This window comes from Gracilinanus agilis, chromosome 2, assembly GCF_016433145.1.
Source record: "Gracilinanus agilis isolate LMUSP501 chromosome 2, AgileGrace, whole genome shotgun sequence".
Taxonomy (NCBI): Eukaryota; Metazoa; Chordata; class Mammalia; order Didelphimorphia; family Didelphidae; genus Gracilinanus; species Gracilinanus agilis.
This window is the reverse complement of record NC_058131.1, coordinates 579,152,039-579,179,078: the sequence shown is the minus strand read 5'-3', so window position 1 is coordinate 579,179,078 and position 27,040 is coordinate 579,152,039. Positions and strand designations below refer to the sequence as shown.

General features: G+C 36.7%; 1 protein-coding gene across 1 annotated transcript in view; it reads right to left on the bottom strand.

Moving 5' to 3' along the window:
- RORA (RAR related orphan receptor A) overlaps positions 1 to 27,040 on the bottom strand; it is an 897,474-nt gene that overhangs the window by 171,775 nt on the left and 698,659 nt on the right. The window lies entirely within an intron of this gene.

The window sequence follows — 27,040 nt, the reverse complement described above, 5'->3', positions numbered from 1 at the left end:
TTTGAATAGATCTGCAGTATCTTCCCATACCTTTCACTCTTTCGATCTGATGCCTATAACACCTGCTAGTAACGTGATGACAGACTTTGATGCCACACAAGTTTCCCACAACAGAGTTTGCTTCATAATAATCAGAGTTCATTCAGCAAGCATGATCCAAGTGACACAGGATTTGCTACCTGAGATATTACACAGTAGATTTTCTATTCCACTGGTTGCAAAGTACTTTGAAAGTAATTTTTCAGCCTGGTATGGGAGTTGATCTATGAACCTACAGTTACAATTCCCAACTGGCTAGGTAAAGGCCAAACCCTTGCAATAATGTTTAAGGTCACCTAGAAAGCATCTTCCATATATGGTGCCATGGGCACAAGACTATTTCTAGTAGCTGGAAGGTCCTAGGGCAAATAACCCTGTGTACCTTTAGCCAATCCCCCACATATAATAAGATGTATTACGGGTATATAAGTGAAACCTGGACATTACAGTCAGGGGTAGCCTTGAAGTAAAGTGAAGAGGCAGAGACGACAGCAGATGACATTGCAACTTGAGGGATTTGTACTGAAGGAGGAAGGACTGTTATTTCCAAGCCAGCTCTCCCCACCATTGCCTTGCCCTAGATTGCCTTGGTATCTCTATGAAGAATTTATTGTCTGTATCTGAACCTCAGGTCTTCTCTAACCACCACCATCTTTACTCACTTCCTCCCTAAGTCATTGTTTTAGCTGATCTTTATTGCTAGAGTGACTGTCTGGGTTCAAGTTCAACAGGAAGGGTCCAGATTTTCCATATCCTCGGGACAGTTCTAACCTGAATGAATGGGTGTACATAGTATTCAGGGAAGACTGGTACCTCTGATGTGAGGGGCTTGCTGTAACCTTTTCAGGCTGTTTTCCTCCTTTGGTGTCTACCTGACATTCAACTCTCACCTATGGCTCCAAAAAGCTGAAGCATGCAGAGCAACCACACTCTAATAAACCATCTTGCCGGGCAGGCTAAACCAGGTGGAAGGGTAATAGATGGGCCTCAAATTATTAGTGAGTTGGGGGAGTGTCTCCTTTAGACATGTGAAGACTTCCTCTGTTGGAAGGGGCAGAGGAGAACAATTTATTCCAACAGCCATGAAAATAGCCGAAGCAGACACACAGACACACACACAAACACACACATTTGCCCTTAAGAGGCTCATTTTTGCATTTTGTTTTGATAACCCATTTCTATATGGCTTAAATAAAACAAAACATTATCTAAATTTTCTCTGCTATCTAATCAAGCAGAAACTGAAAGACAATACTAAAATCATTAGGGTTTTATGTGTTACTCCTAGCAATATTTTTTGGGCATAGATTGTTTTTCATTTTTAAAGATGGCAAAGTATGCCAGCTCAGAATTGCAAACTGGTATAATGTCCACACGAGTCTCGAAGCCTTTTGCTTTGCTCTTTGGGTCCATTGGTCATTCTGGGGGGTAAGCATAGGTAGAAGTTTGGCAAATTATCTTTTTTGGGAGCTACATGGTTTTAGGAATCAAGCAGCTTAATCCATTACAAGATATGAAAACACAGGGTGTATCAATGCAACAGAATACAGTGAACAAAGTCATTGAGCTTTGGTTTAAACTCCATTTATCTACCCTTTCTGCCTCACCAAGGACACACAGAGAGCCCTAATCCTCATACCTCCCTGTCTCAATCTTCCACCATCTTCTTTCAATGACTATCCTTAAAGCTTACTTAAAATATATTTTCACCTGTGTGAAAACATTAACGAAAGGAAGACCCTACCATCGCAAGTAGCTAAGTATAAATTATTATTGTCTGGAATGTCTCATCCTCATTCTTCTTCAAATCTCTACCTTGCTTCAAGGCTCAACTCAAGTGTCATTTTCTATTGTAAAGCTTTTTCATATCCCATTTGTTGTTTGTGCTCAGTCTTCCTCATCTTACTATGCCATTTTTACCTTTCCTATCATTAAACATAACCTCCTTGAGATCTGACTTATTTGTCTTTGTCTTTGCACTTCTACAGCCTTGTACAAAATTGGTGCTTAATGTATTATTTGTAGATTAAATTGGTAAAGTTCTTTCCTTTCCCCAAGTATGTTGTGATTTGTCCTAGACCCCCACTTTTCTTGAAATGGCCTAGATGAAAACCTCCGCCTGGATCATTTCTTATGCCTTTCAGTATGTTCACTTTTTTTCTCCTCTAACTAGCTTTTCTATTTAGCTTTCTTGACCCCATTAGGGGTCAGTTGCTTTTTTAAAAAGCCATTTAACAGTGAATGATAATTGGGTATTCAAAGGGAATTTTTTAAAATCTAAGATACTTTAAGTACTTTGACAGCAAAGTGAAGCAATATATTATTCCTCATAGTGCTATATAGCAAGCTGCATGGTACAGGGCACAATTGCTTTCATTTCAGAGAGGAAGTAGCTGAGTCATAAAGCCAATCAGTGGTAGTGATAGAAACAGGGGTCTAGTTTCTACATTCAAGATCCAGCCTGTCTGTGGTAGACAATGGTACTGCAAATGTGGCAATGGTGGCTGTGTGTGACACATTGGTCTTTGATGCCAATCTCTTGCAAAATTTAATGAATCAGATGATACTCATGAGAAGATTCCTTTGAAAGGAGTGATAATGTGCTAGGATTCAACATAACTTCATCAGCAACCTCCCCCCAAATAAAAAAAAAAACCAAACCCAAAACAACCTAAATCAAGATATACATGAATTTTTCAAAAGACTAACATTTGGTCATTAGCAAAGGAATCATGAGTGACTCTCAATTCACTGACAGATGTGTAAAGGAGGAGATAGCGTCTAAGAGGTCTATGAATAAGAAAAACCTTTTGAAAACCTTAAAACATTACATAAATGACTCCATTTTAAAGTGGGAAAAGTTCTCAATTATGGACCAATATTTAAGCTGAGAGATTAGTGCCTTCTAGAGACATTTTCCTTTATAATTATTGAAAAAAAAATTGACAAAGTGAGCAGCTAGGTGGCTTAGTAGATTGAGAACCAGGTCTAGGGAAGAGAGGTCCTGGATTCAAATTTGACCTCAGACACATCCAAGCTATGTGACCCTAGGCAAGTCACTTAACCTCCATTGCTTAGCCCTTATCCCTCTTATGCCTTGGAACCTAGACTTAGTATTGATTCTAAGATGAAAGACAAGGATTTAAAAAAAAGAATTGGCAAAACATTGGAAAGAAACATGGACTATGTATTGGCATTAATGGTGAACTGCCAAATTGGTTATTCACTTTGGCATGGTGAACTGTGAATATTAAAAACCTCAAATCTCAAGGGCTTCCTTTATAAAATGCACTCATGTGCATACACAATACACACATACATGCACACATACACACACAAACCTACCTAAGGGCTTCCAAGCAGAAGACCTGTTCATTGGAACAGCTGGCTAAACTCACATCCCCATTTGTGAGCACATACATCTCAATGGGTAGAAATGCTGGTCTACACTTTTGCTGCAAAAATCTCAGGGTGGAGGAGAATCTTACCTTCCACTATTGTTGCCAACTGAGAATCCACAAGTTTCTTTGGACCGGAGGAAAAAAATCTTATTTCCATAAAGAAGACTGAGGAGGGCTAATTAAATGTTCTTTTCTGATAGGATAGAAAGAACTCAAATAATCCTTAAAATGTTTAGTGGGGCGTCAAGATGAGGAACAAAGCAGTATAGATAGAAGCCAGTTTAAGGAAGGCTCTGCTGAAGTGAGATCTCTATAAAACTTCATTTGCAAGCCTGGGATTATAACGCTGTGCTCACCAGCTTCTATTTTTATTAAACCATCTTTCTATGGAATAGTTTGTGGACTTGGAGTAGAAGTTCTGAGCTCAAGGTCTAGTTCTGGCACTAGCTGTGTGTCCATAACAAAGTCACTTAATTTTTCCTCAGTTTCTTTTTTCATAAGACAGGAATAGTAATAATTAGAGAACACATATCAGTCTTATTTGTGAAGATCAAATCAGATAAAATATGTAAAATTGCACTAAATAAATGCTAGTTTTATTTTTATTCTCATTCACCAAATAATAGCCAATTGATAAAAGCCTCTAGCATGGTTTTTCCCAGTGGGATCAATCACATTTTATATCTTAGGCTCAATAAAAGGTAAGTTGGTATCTGTTAGAAGTAATAATGTACAAAAAGAAGAGAAAGAGAAGAATGAGGATTTTTTTAAGCTACAGAAATATGGTATCTTTATGACATAGACTAATGGACAAAGTTTTACATCCCACCATTGTCCATGTCTTCTACATTTTGTGGAAACTGGGGAAACAGAAAAATTTATGACTTTGAGGAGTGGGTCTAAAGGTGAGAGGATTCTCATTGACTTCATTAACAGGGTTTGAGTTTTCTCTCTGTTTTTGTTTATCTCATGAAAAGTCACACTGTTTTCGAGAAATAATAGTTTACTGAAAAATTCACCAAGACAAATGAGGTAAAAGTTAATAACGTAAAAGCTAGTATGATCCTGTAGCTCACTTATTCTTAAAGTATGGTCAGGTAACATCTTGGGGTCTCAGAGAATTTTGGGAGGTCCATGATAGTAAGATGTTTCAATTTCTAACATGGTGAATGTTTTTTTAACCCCTAATTTCTGTCTGAATAACAACCCTAAGACAGAAGGATGAAGGCTAGGCAAACAGAATGAAGTGACTTGCCCAGGGTCACACAACTAGGAAGTGTCTGAAGTCTGATTTGAACCTAGGTCCTCCTGACTCCAGGCCTGTGGCTGCCGCAGTAAATGTTGATGAATATAACCCATGTAAACAAAAGCTTTTTGGGGGGTTTTCAGTGATTTTTAAGAGTACAAAATAGTTCTGAGCCCAAAATGTTTGAATTCTACTTCATTAGCTCACCCCAAATGAGCTGTCATTTATAATTGGGAGTCTAGGGGAGAAAACTGTAATTTCATCAGTGTCCAAAAAAGCCAGTCATCACTAATTCAGAGCAGCAACTTTTCTGTGTCTTATATTATATTTTTTAACCCTTACATTCCATATGAGAGTCAATGCTATGCATTGATTGGAAGGAAGAAGAGCAGGAAGAGCTAGGCGATAGGAGTTAATAACTTGCCCAGGGTCACATAGCTAGGAAGTGTCTGAGGCCATGTTTGAACCCAGGACATCCTATCTCCAGGCCTGGTACTCTATCCACTTAGCCACCTAGCTGCCCCACCTCTGTTATTTATTTCCCATGAAATGTGGCCCTTTATGAGTCTCTGTTGCCTCCTCTATAAAATGAAGGGAGAGCTCTGATCAATGCAGGGGCCAATCATAACTTCAAAGGATTGATGATAAAGCATGTTTCCCACCTCTTGGCTGAGAAGTAATGGACTAGGAGTGCAGAATGGGATTTACATTTTTCAGACATTAATGAACAAAAGAAAAAGCATTTCTTCAGTACATTTTTAATGCCAAGAAGAGTGAGACTGTCAAATTGCTCATGTGATTGGAAGAGGCAACACATATGGGAAGGTTCACCTTCAAGGTGGATGGGAAGGTCTGGAGGTCCTCAGGGTTCAGAGACAGGATTCTTGATAAAATAAAGTAGGCCCAATCAGAAGCAAATGAGATGATAATGCCCCTGGATCAACATCAATATGCCATAGTTTTCTGCTTAATTCTATTTATTTATTTTTACAAGGAAGGGCTTCTAATTTGGAGTGGGGTAAGGGTATGGTAGGTTTATGACAGAGATGCAAAAAATCAAAGAAAAGTTTATATTTTAATTTAAAATAATCTAAATAAAATTAAAAAAGTTCAAAAGAGAACAGAAACGAAAGGGTGATTTTACTTCCATGTTAAATGTAATATATATTTTAAAAAGAAAACATCACAGAAGTTCATGATTCTATTTTGTTTCTTGAACAATATTCATGCTCAATTTCTTAATAAAAAAGAAAATTAAAGGAGAGCACAATTAGATACTCCTTAAGATTCTTTCTATGTCTGTGAACAAATGAAATATAATACAAAGAAAATAAAGTTTAACCTTTAAAGTTTCTACACAAAGCAGTATGAAAATGGCAAGCAGGGATTATTTTTCTTTTTGAGAGGCCCCCTTCAATTTGTATTGTCACATTAATTAATATCATTTAAACTACAAGAGCACTTAAAAAACTCATAGAGATAGGCAAAATTTTATTGTAAAACGATTCCTCCCTGATTCTTTATGTCCTGCTTAGGGAAGAGGCTGTCATCTCAGGGCCTTGCTCCATCCATGAAAATCAGAGGAAAAACCTAATACAAATGATATAGTAGCATTAACAGGAACACAATTAAAAACCTCTTGTTTGGCTCATCTGGGATTTATCAGACAGTGAAGAAATGATAGCAAAAGGAAAAATGACTTGGAGACACAACACCCAGAAGGAACATTTCCTATTTAGTCACTGGCCTGGGTATAGGGAACTACATTGATCTCTACCAAGAATATATAGTTAAGTGGCATTTTAAAGGAAAAAATTAAGACAGCATGAGCATGGGGAAAGGTCATTGGAATAGGAGTCAAGAGATTTGGGTTCCTATTCTGGTTGTACTACTAAATGACCCTCTGTCCTTCAGTGAGCCATCTCATTCCCATGGGCCTCAGTTTCCTCCTCTATAACATAAGCACATGGAGTTAGATGATCACTGAAGTCTCTCTTCCAGTTCTAAAATTCTATGACCATAATAATGTCCAAAAGATCTATGCAAAAGAGTTATTGGTAATTTTCATGAATATTCCACTTCCTTTCCTTATTTGAATCAAAGGAGAAAATAATTTAAGATAAAAGTTACATTTCCCAATTGTGGTTTCCACATAAACAAAGTTAGCCCTTTGCTTTCTTGTAGTGTAATATGCTGAAGAAGGAAATAGCAAACTACTCCAATATCTTTGCCAAGAAAACCCCAAACAGGGTCATGAAGAGTCAGGCATGATAGAAATGAATGAACGACATAGTATAATACATAAACATCAATTTAGTCCATTAGGCATCCATAACTTTGTCATTCTCTCTTCATTAAACAGGATTTCCAAATAGAGTCTAATATCAAAATTAAGCCATATAACACAGTAGAAAGAGAGGAACTACATTTGAATCCAGGAATATTACTCCTAATTACAGGTGTGATTGTGGGCAAATTACTTCAGCTCTCTAGCCCTCGGTTTCTTCATCTGTAAACAAGACGGTTGGATCAAATGACCAAGATTTCTTGTATCCATAAATCTATGATCTGATATATCACAGGTAGCAAAGTAGATAGAACCCTAGACTTGGAGTTAAGAAGATGTGAGTTTGAACATTAGATATTATGTAACCCTTGGTAAATCATTATCTTTTTAAAACATCAATTTTCTAATCTATAAAGCTGGGTTAATAATGGCATCTACCTTACAGAGCTGTTATGAGGATAAAATGAGATAATAATATATGTAAAGCACTTTGTAAAACTTAAAGCACAGAAATGTTAGCTATCATTATTATCCTATGAATCATTTGATACTTTCCCACAAGGAAACTAAGTTTATTTCACACAATTCATTGGATCATAGATTTAGAGCTAGAAGGAAACTTAGAGACCATCCACTTTATAGATGAGGAAACTGAGGCACCAAGAAATTAAATGATTTGTCCAACATCATACAGTTAGTAAAGGCACAATTTTAACCCTGACCTTCCTGATTTCCATGTTGAATAGTGCCCTATCCATTGCAATACCAAGCTATCTTGCAACCTTTGATCTTATGAATGCCAATACATGCCAGCAGTTGAAATTAAGAAGACAGAGATGTATCTTTCCATTAATTAATTAAACAATTATTAGGTACCTTCTATAAGAATCATTTGTGAATATCATTTAAGTTTGCTTCCAAAATTAGTGGAAAAAAACCAGAATATTTCAATACTTTTTTTAATGACCAAAATGACCCTTTATCAATCACTTCTTTTGAAGTCCTCAAGGGACTTTAGAGATATTGCAGCATCCTTATGAAGAATGTATGTTCTTCTTTCACTGATGAAGAAGCAGAATTCTCTAGCTCAGAAGCAAAAGAATATAGATAGAAGTCTCTGTCAGTCTTTCCCCTTCTGCCTGCAGAGGTCTGGCTTTCCACAAAGAAGAGATATTGCTGCCCTTATAAACTCATTTCCAAGAGAAAAGGCTAAATATTTTTCTCTACTTTGCTTCTACCAGGTCTCTCCACTGACACCAGGACTGGCACTGACATGACTCATCACTGTAGTTACTGTGTTTTATAACACAAATCCATGTTTTGTAACAAGCATCTAGTGCAAAAAAAATCATTTAGAAACCAAGTTCTTGGATCTGGGCTTTGGAATTAAGATATCAAGATATCAAGAGTCACTATTTAATCCATGAAACATAAACAAGGCCTTATCCCTTTCTCTTGCCAAAAATAAATAAAAATGAAAGGTAGAAACTTCCTGCCTGCTGCGTTTGCCCATAGGAGGAGTAATCATGAATTTAATTTTCTTAAAACAGAAGCATTTTCAGACTTGTGTTTTCCTGGATAGTTGCCTAGTGGCTGTAATACATAAGGGCGTGTAATTGACAGTAATGTGACTCACTGAAATTTTGGCAAAAAAAGTATGGAACTTTTTTTTTTCAAGGAAAAAATTGAGGAGATTTATCTTGTCTATTAAAAACAACAATTACTTTGCATTTTGGCTCTTAATGCTTTTCTTTTATATATTAAAAAAAGAAAACACCCCCTGTTTGGCCAAATTACCATCATAAGCTATAAAGGAATGGTGTGGTTGCACAATTCATGTAAACAGATGGGTTGGGTCAGGCACAATCTGTGAAAATGGCAAATTCAGATGAATTATCTGATAAAGCATACATGGAATTCCTCTCCCAGAAGTCAGTTGCAGTGGACTTATCCTACCAATTTTATCCATCCAATGGTTCGATGATTTGAAAAAGTTGCCACTGCTGAGGTCTTCTTCTTATTATGGTAATTTCTTGGACAGATAGATCAAGGTGCCAAAATTGACATTCTGGGTAGGGGTAGCATCACTATTCCATGGTACAAAGCATCAGACTCCCAGCTCTCAAGAGTAATGGATGATGACTCTCCCAGGTGGCAGCAGTTAGAACCAATGTAGCATTCAGACAAGGTAAAGGGTTTCTTCAGGCCATTAGCTCCCTTTGAATGAGGAAAAGAATAATCTGAATTGATTTCACTGTCAGCTTGAAAGGGTCCTCTTTTTTCCAAAGCTCAGATGCAGACACCAAACCCTGGAAAACTATGGGTGATTTAGTTCCATTTAGATAAACACAGACTCTATGAATGGCTCAGATGTTTGTCTGAACCTCCAGGGCCTGCGAAACTCAACTGAGTAGGTCAGCCCTTGTTCAGAGATATAAGGTGTTTCCAACTACTGGTCTCACTGGGACTAGGGCATTCACAGCTATGCAAATCTAAGCAGTCAGTGAAGAAAAGGGAAAAGAGGGTTGGTTTGGGAAACCAGTTAACTCTTTCCCATCCTCAAAACCCCAAAGAGGGCAATTTAGATTTTTTTTATTTCTCTCTTTGTATCACTTGTACCTTGTGCATGGTGGGTGCATGAATTGTACTGATTTTCATTTTGCCAAACTTGCCTCTCCCAAACTTTTGAAGCTGGAACACTGGACATTACTTTTCAAAGAATTAGGATCCTCTGGAGGATTCGGCTTTTGTCAGTGATTATTAATGAATAGATTCCCAAAGCAGATATTAGCCAACCATTAATGACTGAAGTTACTGAGCATGAGGCAATTTTTCTTGGTATAACAATAGAAGACATCACCAGCCAACAGTTCTCCTTAAACGGTTACCCTTAATCTCTGATTTAATTTTAGGCTTAGTTGCAAGACACATGAAATATACAAACTACTGAAGGGTAAAAATGAAGATGGACTCACAGAAGTGACTAAAGAGAACAAACTACCAGGATCCCAAGTTGAACCTAACTAAAAAGCATCTTAAAACTATTCTTCACATCTGGGAGATAATGGCATGATTATAAAATCCATATCATAATATATGGCAGGACTGGTACAAAGGATTCATAGACTATAATTCTGATTCATATCTGCTTTAAAAGGTGTTTCCCAAAGAAATGAAGATTACAAAAATAATGGAAAAGATTGAAGATAGTACTTTAAAAAAGGCAACTGGGAGGACATCAGCTACCACGGTCTGTCCATTTTCTCATATCTATAAAATCTCATGAGAGTAGTCTGTGCATACATATAGGAAGATATCGTTGATGGAAACATGAGAAATAAACAGTCAGAATTTTTCAGATTACTTCCTATAGCAGATTAGATACAATTTTACAGAAAGTTGTAAAGAATATAAAATACCTCTGTGGCTATTTTAAAAGCATTTAACTTTTTAAAAATACAATGTAGCTTGAAAGGCTACCTTCCCCTCCCTCCCCCAAATAAGCTGCCTCCTACATAGAAATAAAAATTATACTAGGTTCCATGATATAACTAGATAAAACTAGAGTGGTAACTTTGTTCAATGATGTACTCAATAAAACATAGGGGGTATAATCTCACCTGATATGTTTCAGCTTTAAATAAGATATCCTGGCTTAGAGTGCCAAAAAAAGAGGATTTCTCAGTAATGGTGAGATTCCTCAAATGCTACTAATTTTCAGATGAAATTTTACTTGCTTCACATTGTAGAATACAAAGATCCACCCCCCTGCCCCCAAGAACATCTATAGCAGTGGGAAAGAGATTGATCAAACTATCCATGCTGAAAATACAAGGTGGACGTAAAACCCCAAAATGCCCAAACATATGAAAGGGGAATTAATTTTTATATCCTTTAATACATGCCTAGGTGTTGCAGATGAACAATTATCTAGATCTATACAATTATGGGATTATAGATTAGGAACTAAAAGGGTCCTTAGAGTTCAGCCTCCTCTTTTGATAGATGAGAAAACTGAGGCATAGAGAAATTAAGTGATTTATTCAAAGTTAGAGAGCTAGTGTCTAAATCAGGATTTGAACCCAGATCTTCCAGTCTCAAAGCCTAGTGTCCTATTCACTATACCATACTGTTAAGAATTAAGAAGAGGGGCAGCTGGGTAGCTCAGTGGATTGAGAGCCAGGCCTAGAGATGGGAAGTCCTAGGTTCAAATCCAGCCTCAGACACTTCCCAGCTATGTGACCCTGGGCAAGTCACTTGACCCCCATTGCCCACCCTTACCACTCTTCCACCAAGGAGCCAATACACAGAAGTTAAGGGTCTAAAAAAAAAAGAATTAAGAAGAGAATGGATTGTAATACATTTAAGAAATTATGCTGTTTTTCAATGATCCCAAACTGCTTGGGACCACATAAACTGATTTTTGTAGAATATTTTCTGGTCATGTTATATGAATTCATATCATGGAATAAGATTTTAAAAAATCAAAATAATATGTTATCCAAAGATTAATGGAAAATCATAGTGGAGTTAAGGTGGATTGAACCTACTATAAACAATAGATAGCTCAAGTGCTTCATTGGTATCCCTGATATATTAAATGAAATGAAATAGATACTCCTGATATAATAAATTAATGAGGTACCCCTGATATTTTAAATGAACTAGGTATTCCTGATATGTTGAATGAACAGGACCTTTAATGCATGGGGTAGAGGTAGAATTAGGAGTAGATCTATATGGAGCATTTAAAGAAAAAACATTGGCAAGACACAGAAGGGAAGTCATGAAAGGGATTGCAATTAGCATCTGTGGAAGGCATATCCACATACCAATGAAATACAGGATCCATATAAGTATACATATATATATATTTATACATGAGTCCATATGAATGTGTTATTTATTCATTTCAATAATTTACACACATGAACCTAATCACTGGCATGTCTATGTATGGGAAATCATATACATATAATTTATAATATACATATATGTTTATGTATCCAACACTTGGAACCTTGATTGAGTCTTACTTGATAGAAAAAGAAATTCTGGCATTTGAGATTCTAGAATAACAATACAGATGTTAAGTGAATACCTTATTAGTTTAGGTACTAGATAAGAAATAAAATGTGTGTGTATACACACATACACACTTTAAACAAAAGTTCATAGCTTATATTTATGTATGTTTTCACTTTACCCTTCTTTTAAGGTACTTAATTAGGATGAAGAACTGGGAGAATGATGAATTTCATATAGAAATGCACTGGAAACTTCATTTTACCACTATTTACTACTTAGTGGAATAAAGGCAGGTAAATCTTGGGCTTCATCCAAGAAGAGTTGGCTACTGATGTTCCTAGCATTATAAAGAGTTTTTCCCCCGTCAGGTAGGTCACAACATGGATTACTAAGAGATCGCTTTATAATAAAGCTCCGATATATTAAAAAAATATATAGATAGTACCTTGACTAAATCCCAAACCCCACCAAACAGACCGCTCTCTTCTTTCAGTAATTTTGTATTGTGCCAGATTCTCCAAGAGCCTATGTGATCCCTGTGAGCAAGGTGATGTCTTGCAACTGCATTAACTCATTCAGAACACTAGGGGACCCAAAGGAGCACCATAAGGACAAACTTGCTTAAGGTACTGAGACTAATTAGATATAAATGTTTGAGACTCAATTTGCTCTTATTTTACTTCAGAGAAAGCTATCCTAAGGAAAGTAAGTTAATGAGATTTCAAGAGTGAGAGGGGAGAGAATTTGGAATTTAAAAAAATGCATCCCCTAAACTCTAAGTTGTTGGTTAGAGGTTATCATAACCCAAATCATATCTCCTGTCTCTCAGAGGAGCAGAGAACTTAGAGTTAGAAGGGACTCTGGATCTTCAAGTTCATCTTCCTCATTTCATAGAAACTGAGGCTCAAGGAAGTTGTGCTTTATATGAGGTCATCTGGAAAGTTAAAAATAGAGCTGGGATTTTAACCCAAGTCCTATCAGAGCATCATAGATTTAGAACTAGAGAGTAACTCAGATGCCATCTAGTCCAACCCCCTCATTTTACAGATAAAGAAATTGAGGTCCAGGGAGGTTGGGTGGTTTGCTCAAGATCATGTAGGTAATTATTTGGTCAGAAATGGAATTTGAATACAAGTCTTCTAGCTTGAGAGCCTGTTCTTTCTACTACCCCACACTAGTCTGTTCTCAAATTATCCTAAATTCATTCACATGTGGATGATTTCCAAGGAAATTGGAGGTCTCAGAAAATTTCCCCAAGAGAAGACCCTTAAGGCAGAATTTGTAGGTCACTGCCATTTATTCCTCTCATGTGGAAGATCATTACCCTATAAGTCACTAGGGAAATTCTCACGAGCCTTCTGGGAAGTATTCTTTGCTGTTTGAAACAGTAATGCTTGCCATGTGCTAATACTACAAGTATATCACCAGAAACCATAAGATATTAAAAGAACCGAAGGAAAACTTCCAGTCCATAGAGAGTAGACCCTCCAGGTAGAACTTATAGGAAGACTGACAAAAATAGAATAGAAGAGAAAGTACAAAAAGGATATTCTTCCTACTTATTTGTTGTATGTTTTGTTGTTGTTGTTGTTCAGTCATTTCAGTTATGTTTGATTCTTCATAACTCCATTTGGGGTTTTCTTGGCAAGGATACTGGACTGCTTTGCCATTTCCTTCTCCAGCTCATTTTATAAATGAGGAACTGAGACAAACAGGGTTAAGTGACTTGCTCAGGGTCACACAACAAGCATGTATCTGAGGCCAGATTTGAATTCAGTTAAGATGGGTTTTCTTGACTTCGGCTTGGCAGTCTATCCACTGTGTGACCTAACTGCCCTACTTATTTACTAATGTATTAAAAACACATTCTGGGTGAATGAAGAGATTAACAAAAAAATGGGCTTTCCAATTGAGATGTCAATACTGGGCAGCAAGGGATCTTGTTTCATCCTCTCACTATTCTTGCTAGCTCAATAAATGCTTAAAAAAAAGATGAAGGAATCTAAGATGAGGACCCCCTCTGAAAATATGGAGACAAGATGAAAATTAGAGGATGTTTATCATCTTGAGATAAGTTTAAAGAATTTTGTGACCTTGTAATAAAAATTTAGATTCATGACAGAATTGGTTAGGCCATAGCCTCAGGAAACAGAAAAGGTTAATAAGAAGTAAATTAGAATGAAAATTATTTCTTTTACTGGGCCAAATCCTGCCCTCGCATTTATTTGCACACAGGACTCTCACTAAAGGACATGAAAGCTTCACATTAATAGCAAAGAAGAGAATTTTATGCCCCATCTTTTGACTCAAGAAAAAAGTTATGAATAAATGTGGCAAGAAAAAACTAAGTTGAAAGGATAAAGAGTCCCAGATGGCAGGCCGAGCACATGGGTGAATATAACCCCAACATGAAAAAAACAAACAAACTGTTTCTGAAATCTTTGGTTCCTGATTAGTGGAGACAACAGGACTTCACTTCCAGACCAGACTAAACCAGCAATTTGAAATATTTTGACCTCATATTAATGTATATCCTTTCTTTCCAAAAGGCACCACAGCACTCTGTAAGGGATCTGGAGTGGTTAGAAATTTTCCTTGAGGGACTGATCAGTATTTTGGGTCAGTTTCCCTCACTGGTCACTAGGGAAGCACCCCGTACTCCCCTGATGGAATATGTACTCCATTCTATATGTGGGTAAGTTGACTATTCCTCAGGGATTTGTCAGTAATTTCTACTTGGCATTATGGGTCAAATGGACAGGAACCAACGATAATCGAAATGTTCTATTCCTTTCTATATTACCAACATGAATAGCTATAACAGCACCTTCTACCCTTTTCTATGACCCTCACCTTTTATAAAAAAGTATTCAAATACAAATGGGGTTTATAAGGTCATTTCAAGTAAGAACACATTTTATATTTTGAATAGATCTCTAGCATTCGTTTTAGTTTCTTAAAGTATGATTCTCACTTTAAGCTTTCCAAACCTCTCGAACATCAAAAATTTTACAACATTGAAATTTAAAATAAAGATGATAAAATGCAAGCAAGACCCCTGAGTACTTCTTTCAGATAGAGCAGTTTCCAAAATAATCTAATGTATATTTCATGATATATACACAAATAGCAGCACATTTCTTTTAAACAACTTGAAACTCTATTCCCACTTCCCCACCCCACAAGAAGTAAGCATACTTTTCTAACTAAAATTGCTTAAAAGAAAATTTGATTTTTTGCATGAAACTGAAACAATCTAAATCATTTTTTCAAAAATATATTTAGCTATAATACATACATTTTAAAATATATTTTTAACTTTGACAGTTCACCAGATACTTAATAGCTTGGCCCTAGCATCTTCTGAAAAATGGCAAAAATTAGAAATTATAAACTGAAAGGAAGGAATTGTCGAAACCGGCGTGTGTGTTTGTATATGCACACACACATATATACAAAAACACCCAATATGCTGAGAAGACTCAAAAGAATTTGGATGCCCACAGAGACGCCTAACATGACACACTGCCACGTAGAGATCACTGAACATTTATTTTATATCATTTTACGGATATGTAGTCCTAGCTTTCCAGTATATGTGACCAATTCCAAGCCAAAGCACGCCATCTAAGCCTTTATGCAATCCCTCTGATCCACTCACTAAAGATGCAAGTCATGAACTATTACTCTTCCTAGTAGATTGCCAGTGTGCTCATATTACAAAGCAACAAGAAATATGAAAACAGAGTTTTAGAGCTCAGCTGACAAAAGTCAGAAAATAAGCACTTCGACTCTGTCGCTCCTCGCTTTATAGTTTCTAAGTAGAATTTTGAGGCAATTCTGGTTATTGGGAGCCTAATTCTAATGCAGGACTTCCACAATGATGAACTGCACACAAAATATCTAGCTAGACATTTCTAATAATCAACACTGTAAGAATTCCTATTCTGAACTGCAAAATAAACTTCCTGCTAAACAACTTTTAATTATTAGATTCCTTTGAATTCAAATAGCATATATTTGTTCTGAGGAGATCAGTGATGATTCCTTTTGGCTACTTTTCCCTTCTGACGGTTCCATGTGATCTGCAAGGAGTTACAGTTGTCACCACATTTTCATGGAGAGATACTATATATAGGGAGCAATGACTGGTTTTATTTAATCAATGGCAGAGTTAAGGCTGACTTTACTGAATTTCAAACCACAGGTCTTACTAGGAGACCACCTTTGATCCAAATGTAAATATCTTAATTCACCCAACTCCCATGTAAATCAGTGCAATTCCTGAACCCAACAAGCTAAATAAGCTACTAATAATGTGGGGCGCAGGCTTTGTAACGGTCGTGATCAACTGGGAATGGACTCATGTCACTTAGTATTTGCTCCCATAAAAATCAGGTGTAAGAGTGGTGAAAGAGAAGTTTTTAACAAGGAGGAAAACCCTAGACAGTTGTCTCTAGGATTCTTCACCACAGCTTCAAGGACAACTAGGAAAAGAGCTGCTATTTGAGGCAACTTCATTATAAAATCATTTTTAATAAGCAATCTTAACAAAGAGAGGGAATACTCTTGTGGAGAAGCCCCCAAGGGACCTAGAGGCTGCCCAGTTAAGTTATTAGGAAGTTTCACACAGGGGACCAAACAGCTATTTCATTGGCCTCAGGGGACAGAGTTTAGTTTTCACCTGTTCTCTAGAGGCATTGGTGTTATCCTGTCTGCTAACAGCAGATACTGGTAACAATCAATTATCCCCACGTCCCAACTTGGTGAGGGAAAGTGAATTTTCAGTTTCGTTGACACAGAAAGACGGCGAAAGAGAGACAGATAAATTAGCTCAATGTGGTTCATTATGTTGAAGACTTACAAATGCACAATGTAATGAAAATTCCTAACATGCACCTTGGTTTTCTTTAAATGACACCATATAACCCCATTATAGGTACTTATGGAATACAAACAGAAAAAAAGGAGAAACCTAATTGTCCTTTTATTACATCACACAGATGTATCTGGGGAAAAATTCTTAGTGCTGGCAAATCATTGTAACTCTCTGCTTCAACAATGTTTTTAAACTAGGGCTCAAGCTCCTATCAAGCCACTTCTAGGACCAAGATGGCTTGGATGATTAAAACTTCGTAGTGATATCTGGCAAATGAGCAGAATAAGTAAAAGCAAAGTAGACCTTCAGATACTTGATTCAAAGTGAATACATACTCTCTCCTTATGCTTCCCTCTTCACCTTATGTTCCCACCTTAAAGTTTTGGCAATATATGATTTTTCAAATATAAATTTTACATCTGCCCAGATAGAAAAGCCATGCATGCTTTTATTCGTTCATTTTAATAATCAGGGCAACATTCTCTTGTCAGTCATATTGTAGGTCTTAACTGTGTTTGGACATACTATACTGTTTTTCTTCTTTTTCTGTCTTTTCCTCTCTTTTCTTTCTCTCTCTCTCTCTCTCTCTCTCTCTCTCTCTCTCTCTCTCTCTGTCTCTCTCTCTCTCTCTGTCTCTCTCTCTCTTTCCTTCTTCTTCTTTCTCTCTTTTTTCTTCTCTCTTTCTCCCATAGAAATTCCTTGAGTGATATTACTACAAAAGAATTTGTCATGAATGTGGAAATGGAACTAAAATCCAGTACTCTGATACTATCCAAAGCATAGATCAGCTAGATTTTGCTCACTAAAATATATATATTAAAATGCCCCATGTGATAGTGCCCTAGATTTATTGTTCTGGGGTGGAATGGGTGCTTTTCCCAGAATCATGTAATGAGTTCCAATTCCATTCTGGCTCTTGCTAGCAAGGTGATCCTAGGTAAGTCAATTTTCTCATCTGTAGAATGGGAATGATAATAATTGTCTTACTTACATCAGTGAATTGTTGAGATGAAAGAGCTTTATAAACCTTAAGGTGCTATAGCAATCATCTTATTCCATTTAGTGCTTGTCGTGCAGTATGCCACTTGACTCCCTTCTTGAATAGAGTTAAAAACTCATTTCTTAAAAAAAAATTCAGGATACACAGGCACAAGACTTAAAGGTTGTCTATATACCTTTGGCTTCCCTTGTTTCTGGCAACTGTTTAATACTGGCAATTATTCAGTCCATCTGCTTTCTGCGGATCAGGCAGTCTAAGCATAGAAAGACTCATCCCAACTTGGTTATAAATTTGATCGGCCATTTTACTTATAAATTTGACCATGGCAACGTAAACAAAGAATAATACAAAATGTCTACCGGGAAACTATTTTATCCTGGAAACCTGGCTTTACTTTTTGTGTCAAGATAACAGGACATTATTTCAGGGGAAACTTAGTCACCTCCTAAACTCAGGATAAGCATTTGCAAAAAAAGGCCACCATGAAGACAATTGCATTTTATATGCAGGCATCTGCTTCCAAGGATGAAGAGCTAGAGAAAACCTCCAAAGAGAAAGCCCTCCAAATTCAATCAAAGTCCATTTTGATACTCCCTGACTTCCAAGGAAAGGTGGCCACAGAGGAGGATGGAAAAAAATAGAAATATTGGAAAGCCCAATTCAGGAATGAGTTGTCCTTTGCACATACCAGGGGCTTAATAAATATTTACTGAATGGAATAAATCATAGCACAACTAAAACAAAGCTCCATAATATTGTAATATTTGAATGGATAAATCTGAGATCTACCTGGTTGGGAGTAGGTTGGGGGAGCGGGTGGTACTTTTTCCACCAGAACACATTAAAACCCCTTCATACCTTCTTATCCTTGGCTTTTGTCTATTTCATTCTGTAATTTCTCCCCAGAGAAACCACCCAAAGCAATGGATGACATCTTCCTCCATAGCAGCCTATGACATAGATTAAATCTCAATGCAGATGATTTTTTTCCTTCAGGCATTTCTTAGTATTTAATTTCTCATTTTGTTGTTTCTTTCCCTGTCTCTTTGGAAGCTTTTACATTAGATTATATATTTGTTAGATTTCTTTTTTTAAAAAGTCACATGAGCCATACTACATTTTAATATTAATTATAGTTATATACAAATGAGCAATGTGTTTAGAGACTGAAAAAATATTCACTTAGGACCCCATCATGAAGCAGTTTTGGGGGTTAAGAGGAATAGTTTGTATGGTATGCAAAGATCCCTACAATATGTCCCTATGTTACCTTTCTGAACTTCTCTCTCACTATTCACCTTCAAGCATTCTATGGCAGTGCCAAATTGGACTGTCTGGCATTCCCTGGGTTTTGCTTATGCTCTCCCACCTCTGTCTCTTTATTCACACAATTCCTTTTATGTGAAATGTTCCTATGCCCTGCTTTTGAATGCCTGGAAATTCTCTCCATCCTTCAAGGCTCAGCTCATATCTCACTTACTCCATGAAGCCTAGACTGCTGCTCACAACCAGAAATAATCGCTCCTCTGTATCCTCAAAACACTATCTGTCTCTTTTCTAAGTTACTGACCTCTTTCTACATTGTGTGAAAATTAGCTGAGTGCACTTCATGTCTCTAACTAAATCATAAGGTCTTTGATGGCAGGGATCATGTCATTCTTGTACCTCTAATGCATCCTAGCACAGGGCTTTTCATAGAGAAAGTAGGTGATCAAGGGATGTTTGTTAAGCTGAATTGAACATTTCTATGTTTGACTGAGAAAGATGCATTATTAGCAATATCTTCTGAATCAACATTTTCAAGGGTGAAGAACCTTTTTAAATGTCTAAATGTTCACAGATTTGACTGGAATTGTGTTACTAATCCCTGTTATTTGAGAAAAAAGATAAATGGATATATGATGACTTGCAACAACTTTGTGTATATATCCCTCCTGCCATCAGCACCCCAGCTCAAAATTCATAAATACTGTGAATTCCTTTTAACATGCATATCATGATTGGATTAGCAGAACATCCAAAATCTTGGCACAGCCTAGTATAATAGTGTATTTTATTTTGGCACTTACTTTGTGATGTATGACAGCATTTAAATTGTGGTGCTTTTTGTGAGAATTAAACTCGGTCTTTAAAATGATGCATATTTAAATGTGGGAACATTTTTTAGGTGAGGATATTGCATAACTTTAAATAGTCTTTTTAAAGTGAGTGTTTATGTATAAATGGAGGAAAAGAAATCATTTTTATTTCTATTTGTTTCACTGTTAAAAACTCATGCTGATCAAATGAATATTATGATTACTTTTACTAATATCTTCTGAAACCTAAATCTAGTTCATCTTCAATATAATGCTTAAGGCTATTCTACAGACTGAATTTCTGGTTTCAGAAAGAGTTTGGTATTAGCAACAGCTATTTAGATTTCTTTGTTTTTGTCTCCATAAGTGTTTTTCAATGTTCAACTCTAACATTAGTAGAGCAAATCTATGTGTAATCCATCTATAAAACAGGAATAATTATGTCCTTTAGAGGTTTGTTGTTGGAATTTTTTGGCGATTCCAACAGTGGGTTATCCTGAATTATTAGTACTAGTGATTCAGAATCCCTTTTGACCTATGATACGAAATGGGTATCTTTATCCAGGCAATTCATAAATCTAAGAGTCTGCTAACACTGCCAAATTGACTTTCCATAAATGCAAATCTAATCATGTCATTCCCCTACTCAATAAACTCTGGTGGCTCCCTATTGTCTTTAGGATAGAACATAAACTCTTTTGTTTAGCTTTTAAAGCCTTTCACAATCTGGCCCCAATCTATCTCTCTAGCCTCATTGAACATTACTGTCTTTCCAGCACTGAGATCTAACCGGACTGGCTTTCTCTTTCTTTCTCACACAGAGGACTCTATCTCCCTCTGTGCCTTTGACCTAGCTAGCCTCTTCATACTTGTAAGCCTCTTGCTCCTTACCTCCATCTCCTAAAATTCTTCTCTTTCTTCAAGAGGTAACTCAAATGTTACCTACATGAGACCTTTTCTGATTTTCTGTCTCAATGGAGAATTAATATATGTGTGTTAGTTGATTAGTAAAGATAAAAGTATAACAAATAAACAAGATTCTTTGAATTACTAATTACTTACAAGTGAAAAAAAATAAAATTCCATTACCTGCAAACTACTAGGTTGGTTTAGGGGGAGAGGTACGCGAGGGAGGGCCATGTGTTTTGAAAGCACAAGACACTATCTAAGCTATGATGAAATATAGCAAAGATTCTGTTTTTCTGCATAATTTGCATGTCCCCTGTAAAACATATGCATTGAAGGTATCTTTTTAACTTGTGAGAATATTCAGTCTTAGAAGAAATAGTAGACCTGCATTCCATAAATTTCTGTTCTAATATGCTACGACTTGGAGATTCAAAATCCAACCCAATCCAGGAAGCATTTGTTAAGAGTAGGGCAATGGACTAGATATAAGGAAACAAAGCAAAATGAAAAATAGATCCTGCCCTCAAGCAATATACATTCTACTAGAAAAAGGGTCCTTAACTTTTTTTTGACTTTTGGACTCCTCTGGCAGTCTGGAAAAGTCTATGGATCCTTTCTCTGAATAATCTTTTAAAAATGCTTAAAATAAAATGCATAGGACTACAAAGGAAACAAATTATATTGAAATGCAGTTATTAGAACATTAAAAAAAAGTTTTATGGATCCAGGGTAAAAATGTCTTTTGGGGTGGGTGGGACAGCTGGGTGGCTCAGTGGATTGAGAACCAGGTCTAGAGAAAGGGGGTCTTGGGTTCAAATATGGCCTCAGACACTTCCTAGCTGTGTGACCCTGGACAAGTCACTTAAACTCCATTGCTTACAACCATACCACTCTTCTGCCTTGAAATCAATGCACAGTATTGATTTTAAGGCAGAAGGTAAGGGTTTAAAAAATAAGAATCTTTTGCTGGGGGTAGCTTACATCCTAGTGGGAGCTTTATTTGAGCATTTGTCCTACTGATAGGATAGGTTGCTATATCAGGCAACTATTTTTCAATGAGCATATATAGCTCAGCCTTTGTGTGATTTATCTTGAACATAGCTAGCAAGGATTTGGAGAGCAGGAACATGGCCGTGTAGAAGGTGTCCAGAAGCAGAAAGCAAATAAGCCTTATTTTTTTTTCAGTCTCTGGATTTTAAAACGTTACCTTGTCTAATAAAAAAAAAAAAAACAAAAAAACAAAAAAACAAACGTTACCTTAACCCTTATTACCTCACACTTGAATTATTGCAGAAGTCTCCATAGAGGTCTCCTTGAGCACAATATCCTCTTCCCTAAATTTCACTAGAAATTACATTCCATTACTGTCAAACTTCTTTTATTTAAAGACAGTTTTCAGTACCTCTTGTCTTATTTTTTAATTTAATAATAACTGGGTTATATTTTGGATAATATCTTACATTCTAATAATGCTTTGCAGTTTTCCAAGTACTTTCACCTACATTTCAGTTCTTTGTTCAAGCCCTGCAAGGTGGTCAGAAAAGGTATTATTATTCCTACTTTATAGATGAGGAAATTGAAATTCAATAAGATTAATTGAATTACTTTCGGTCACACAGCTAGTTGAATAATAGTATTGGCACTATTAGTACTCAGGTCTTAAAATCCTTGTTTAGTCCTTTTCCTATAATAAAACATTGCCTCATGTGCACATGTTCCCTCTCCACCTAGAGTCTAAGATCTTTATAGAAATGCACGAGTCTTATAATTTCTTCTAAATCCTCTGTGCTTTGTAGCCCAGAGCTAGGCACATGGTAGGTACCCAGTAAATACCCTGAGGAACCAGGGTCTGCTGGCGCAAGGGTTTTGTCGTTTCTTTTCGACTTTATTCAGCATTTACATAGAGCCCACTGACAGCACATTCAGAGACATTTTGTCTGGAATACTTCTCTCAGTGAGAAATATTTTGAAAGAAAGCTTTCCAGGCTAAGAAATGACTCCTCCAGCTGGCCCATGTGTACTTGGTTAACCTCTTCCCAGGAATGTTTGCCAATGTGTAGACATGACCTTGTTGAAGTCCTCCTCCTACAAGAGAGAACTTCGACGTGGCTTCTACTCACACTTGCTCCAATGAAATGCAGGGGAAGCAAGAAATTAAAAATGTGAGTCATTGAGTGAGTCAGATTTGTTGTCATGGCAATCTTGTCAGGCCATAACCAAGTACCTCCCATTGGTTTTGCCAAGAAGGGTTCTTGAGTTTTCCTGGCTGAGGAAAATAATATAGATGAGCAGTAAACCTGGGATTACTAACAGAGTCTACATTTTTTAAAATGGTCTGAAGAAAAAGAAAACCAGAAAATAAATTCCCCCCACCCAAGCCCCAGTTTGAGGTCTCCTTTGAGTAAATAGCAACAATTATGACAAATTATGATATCAATAAATACCTTAGGAACCCTCACTAAGGCCTCCAAACTAATTTTCTCTTAAGTCAGAACTCAAAACCAAATCTCTAGAGGTGAAAGGTGAATACATTAACCTATTCCATTTTAAACCACTGCAAAAAACAGTTTTTCAAAGATGTAAAAAAAAAGGTTATTCAGTTTTAACCTTTCAAAAAAAGTCTTTATTTGTGCTAAATGGTTTTTATTGTAGAGAACTAAAATATCTTTATAAATGATATAGTTATTTAATATGATCTTTCAAGTATGAGCCTACTTTCAAGGGTATAGATACACATCTCTATTAATGCTATATATATATATATGTATATATGTAAAATTAAAAATTGTCTCAGGAGAACATGTAGGCTTGAATACTTGGCAAAATGCTTTTGGAAAATTCTTTTATGGAAAAATTGGTATTTCTAAAATATTTTAAGAAACATATTCATCTGTTTTTAATGAAAAAAAGTATAGGTTCATCAAGGCTGAATATCTGTCCTCCAGAGAAAGGGGAGACAACTGGATATTTTACTGGTAGTTCAAAAAGTAACTTGTTCTCTCTACATCTTTTAGGAGCAAGGGAGACGACACAGGAAGCAAAGGAGGGAGAAAAGGAGGAGGCAGCAAAGATTTGTTAGGCCTGGAAATTGTCCAATGGCCTCTAACATCATGGGAATTCATCCCACATGATTCGTGGAGGTTATTCAACCTTGAATAAATCTTAAGGTTTAGTTTCTATGATGTTGGGAACATCTAGGATGATCAGTGACATTTTTCATCTAGACATTCATCATCTCATATTATCTTAGTGAGTTTAGAAGAACACATGTGGACGTTGATTACTAAGTCAGGAATAAATGACCAGTTATCATTAGCACATAGCAAAGAGACAACAGTTATTTCCAAGAAAAAGGCACAGAAACACAATATCACTCCAATAGGAAAAGAAGAACAAATGTGAAACACCAGGACAAATGTGACGATGCCCATCAAATTTCACATGCAAAAAAAAAATATCACCATGAGGATGATATTTAAGCTCCAACATCATGACGCAAAAACCATCTTCACACCACAAGTCAAAACTCCCTTTCATGTTCACTCACCAAAACCAATAGTAACACTTCCAACCAACATCACAGACTTTAGAATTTCACAGTGTAATTAACGACTTTCCACTCCTAGGAGAATTAAGGACCTTTGTTTTCACAACTGGGCAGCCAAAATTTATAAGAAAAGAGAGAGAGAGAGAAAAGAAAATGTACAAGAGCAACAATAAGAAACACTTTCCCTCTTCCCTCCCAAAAAAGAAAGACAACATCCCCAAATCTAACAAATGACTCATGATTTCATCGTCAGGTACCCCCTTTCAGAGTTCAGATTGTGTTCATAGACTGATTAAATGGTAAACGAATCGAGTTTTCTTACACAGAGTTTTTAGGCTTACCTCAACTAACTCAAGATTTTATTTAAAAGTAATACTCATGCTTTTGGATAACAAGGTGTCCTAAAATATTATCAAGTGTCAAAACCATTCAGAATCACTTTGCAATTCTTGCACCTCTGGCTGGTATCCTTGTGAGCTGACACTTTGGTCTGATAATATATTCTACAACTGTACATTTTAATTTGTAAGTTATACAGTCTCTGTGCAATGAAGGTTAGGAAACCCAGTTTGAAATGGGTAATGTAAGGTGACTTCAGCTGTTGATTATCAGGCAGGCAAGGTTTGTCCATGTTTTCCAGAACCTTGGCTAAAAATGGAAGCCTTGAGACAGGACAAAATGTATTCACCTTCCTTCACCGATAGGGAAACTTTCTGAAGAAGAGATGTCAGGATAATTTAAGAGAACCTGAAATTTAACATCTTAAGAAAACTTATAGACAAGTTGGAGCAGTTCAGGTCTCAAGGAAATATCAAGTGATGCTAAAGAAGAGTTCCTCTGGGGGATGTTTATTAGAGAAAGAACTGATTCATTTTTTCCTCCTCACAAAGTCAGAGCCCTACAGAGATGCTAAGATCAGAAATAGGATGGGTTGTCTACTGTGCAGGATGACAAATACAATCTCTATGGTCAATAGCACAGAAGTACCTTTTGCAGAGATTCACAACTTGGAAAACTTGATTTATGCTTGACATGTATGAAATGTTGTGTCAACTATCTGTCCAGATCAGGTCATTTCTGGGTGCTTGGGATGGATATTTAATTCTCTAGACCATCCCCTTCTCTTAAGAAAAAAAAAAAAAAGAAAAAATACCAACTGGTTCCTAAATATAAATGGCATTTTCCATCTTTTTTTCTTGCTTGAATTACATAGAAAAGTACTCATCTATAACCCTGTCAAAGTTATATTATGTTTATACCCAAGGACCTTTGTGCTGCTTTTCATAGTTTAAGAGTTATATGTAATTCACAGACATTGGCCATGTGCCTTGCTGTGCCTGCCTTTCTTTCTGTCTTTGTCCTAACTGAATCCTTTAAGGCCTTTGCAACAAATGGCATTCTCTGTTGCTAGGGCACTACAGTTTGCATCACTTGCCACCACTGTTATGCTTTAATATTAGAATCAACAACATAGCCTTTTTTTCTGAAACAGGAAAAAGATAGCAGTTGGATAAAATCATTCTTGATAATTATATTACTTTATTGTCCACCTTCAATGGACAATGGTTATTGCCTAACATCTTCAGAATTCTGGCTTTTATTTTGGAAAAAAGTTGTTATAAGCTGAAGGGTGCCTTAATGTCCAGTGGAATTGAACTGGATCTTTATTGACAAAAGAAGAACCAAGACATGGTGCAACTAGACAAAAAGTCTGGTGATTTCTGCTTACTGCATGGTGGACGGGAGTCCATGCCCCAAAATGCTATCAGAGTCAGCACAATCACCAGCCCCTGTTCAGGAGAGGCCCAGGACTGAGCCGGCATAAAGACTGAATTACTTACCACCTCTAGAATGGGGAGTCCCTCCAGGCCAGGGACGAGCTCATGGGCAAGGCTGTGCAAGGAAGCTCTCTGTACCATGCCTGCCCTGCGGATATACAGAGGACTTCAGTCTCCTGTACTGTCAATCTCTCAGTCATTATGAGCTCAAATATGCACCAACAACAGCAGCAACAACAAAACAGCCCCCCTGAGAAACTAAGGACCTCTCTCTATGCTGATACAGGGGTAGCCAACAGGAACTGTATGTAAGATGAGGGACAGAATCAACCCATTATTCGAATGTAGCCTGTCTGAATAATCTTTCCTCAAGCAAAACTGCCATTAAAGCCCCATAAAGAGTGGTGCAGAAAGGGACTGCAGGATTACTCTCTAAATGGTAAAGATCCTGATGTCCATCAGTAATCTATTTTGCTATTTCAAATCTCAAATGACAGGCAACTTCAGATCTAAGGAGTTTTTTCCCCCTACAAATAGAGACAGACAGACAGACAAACCCATGAGCAGATTTTCAAGTAAGCTTTCAACAAAACTGAGGCAGGAGCTAAAGCTGCTTAGGTGTAATATTGAGTTAAAAAAAGATTTTTTAAAAAAGTTCTATCCATTGTGGATTTAAAAAGTGAAATTGGGAAGATTCTTTAGCTCTTTGCCTTAGCAAAGAGCCATTGAGACCTCTACAATTGTCCTAGTTTAAAAAATAAAAAAGATGTCCAGAGAAATCTTAGATGTACCACAGTCTATATTTCTGACCTAAAATAGTCATCACATTCTAGTGACACTGGTCATTC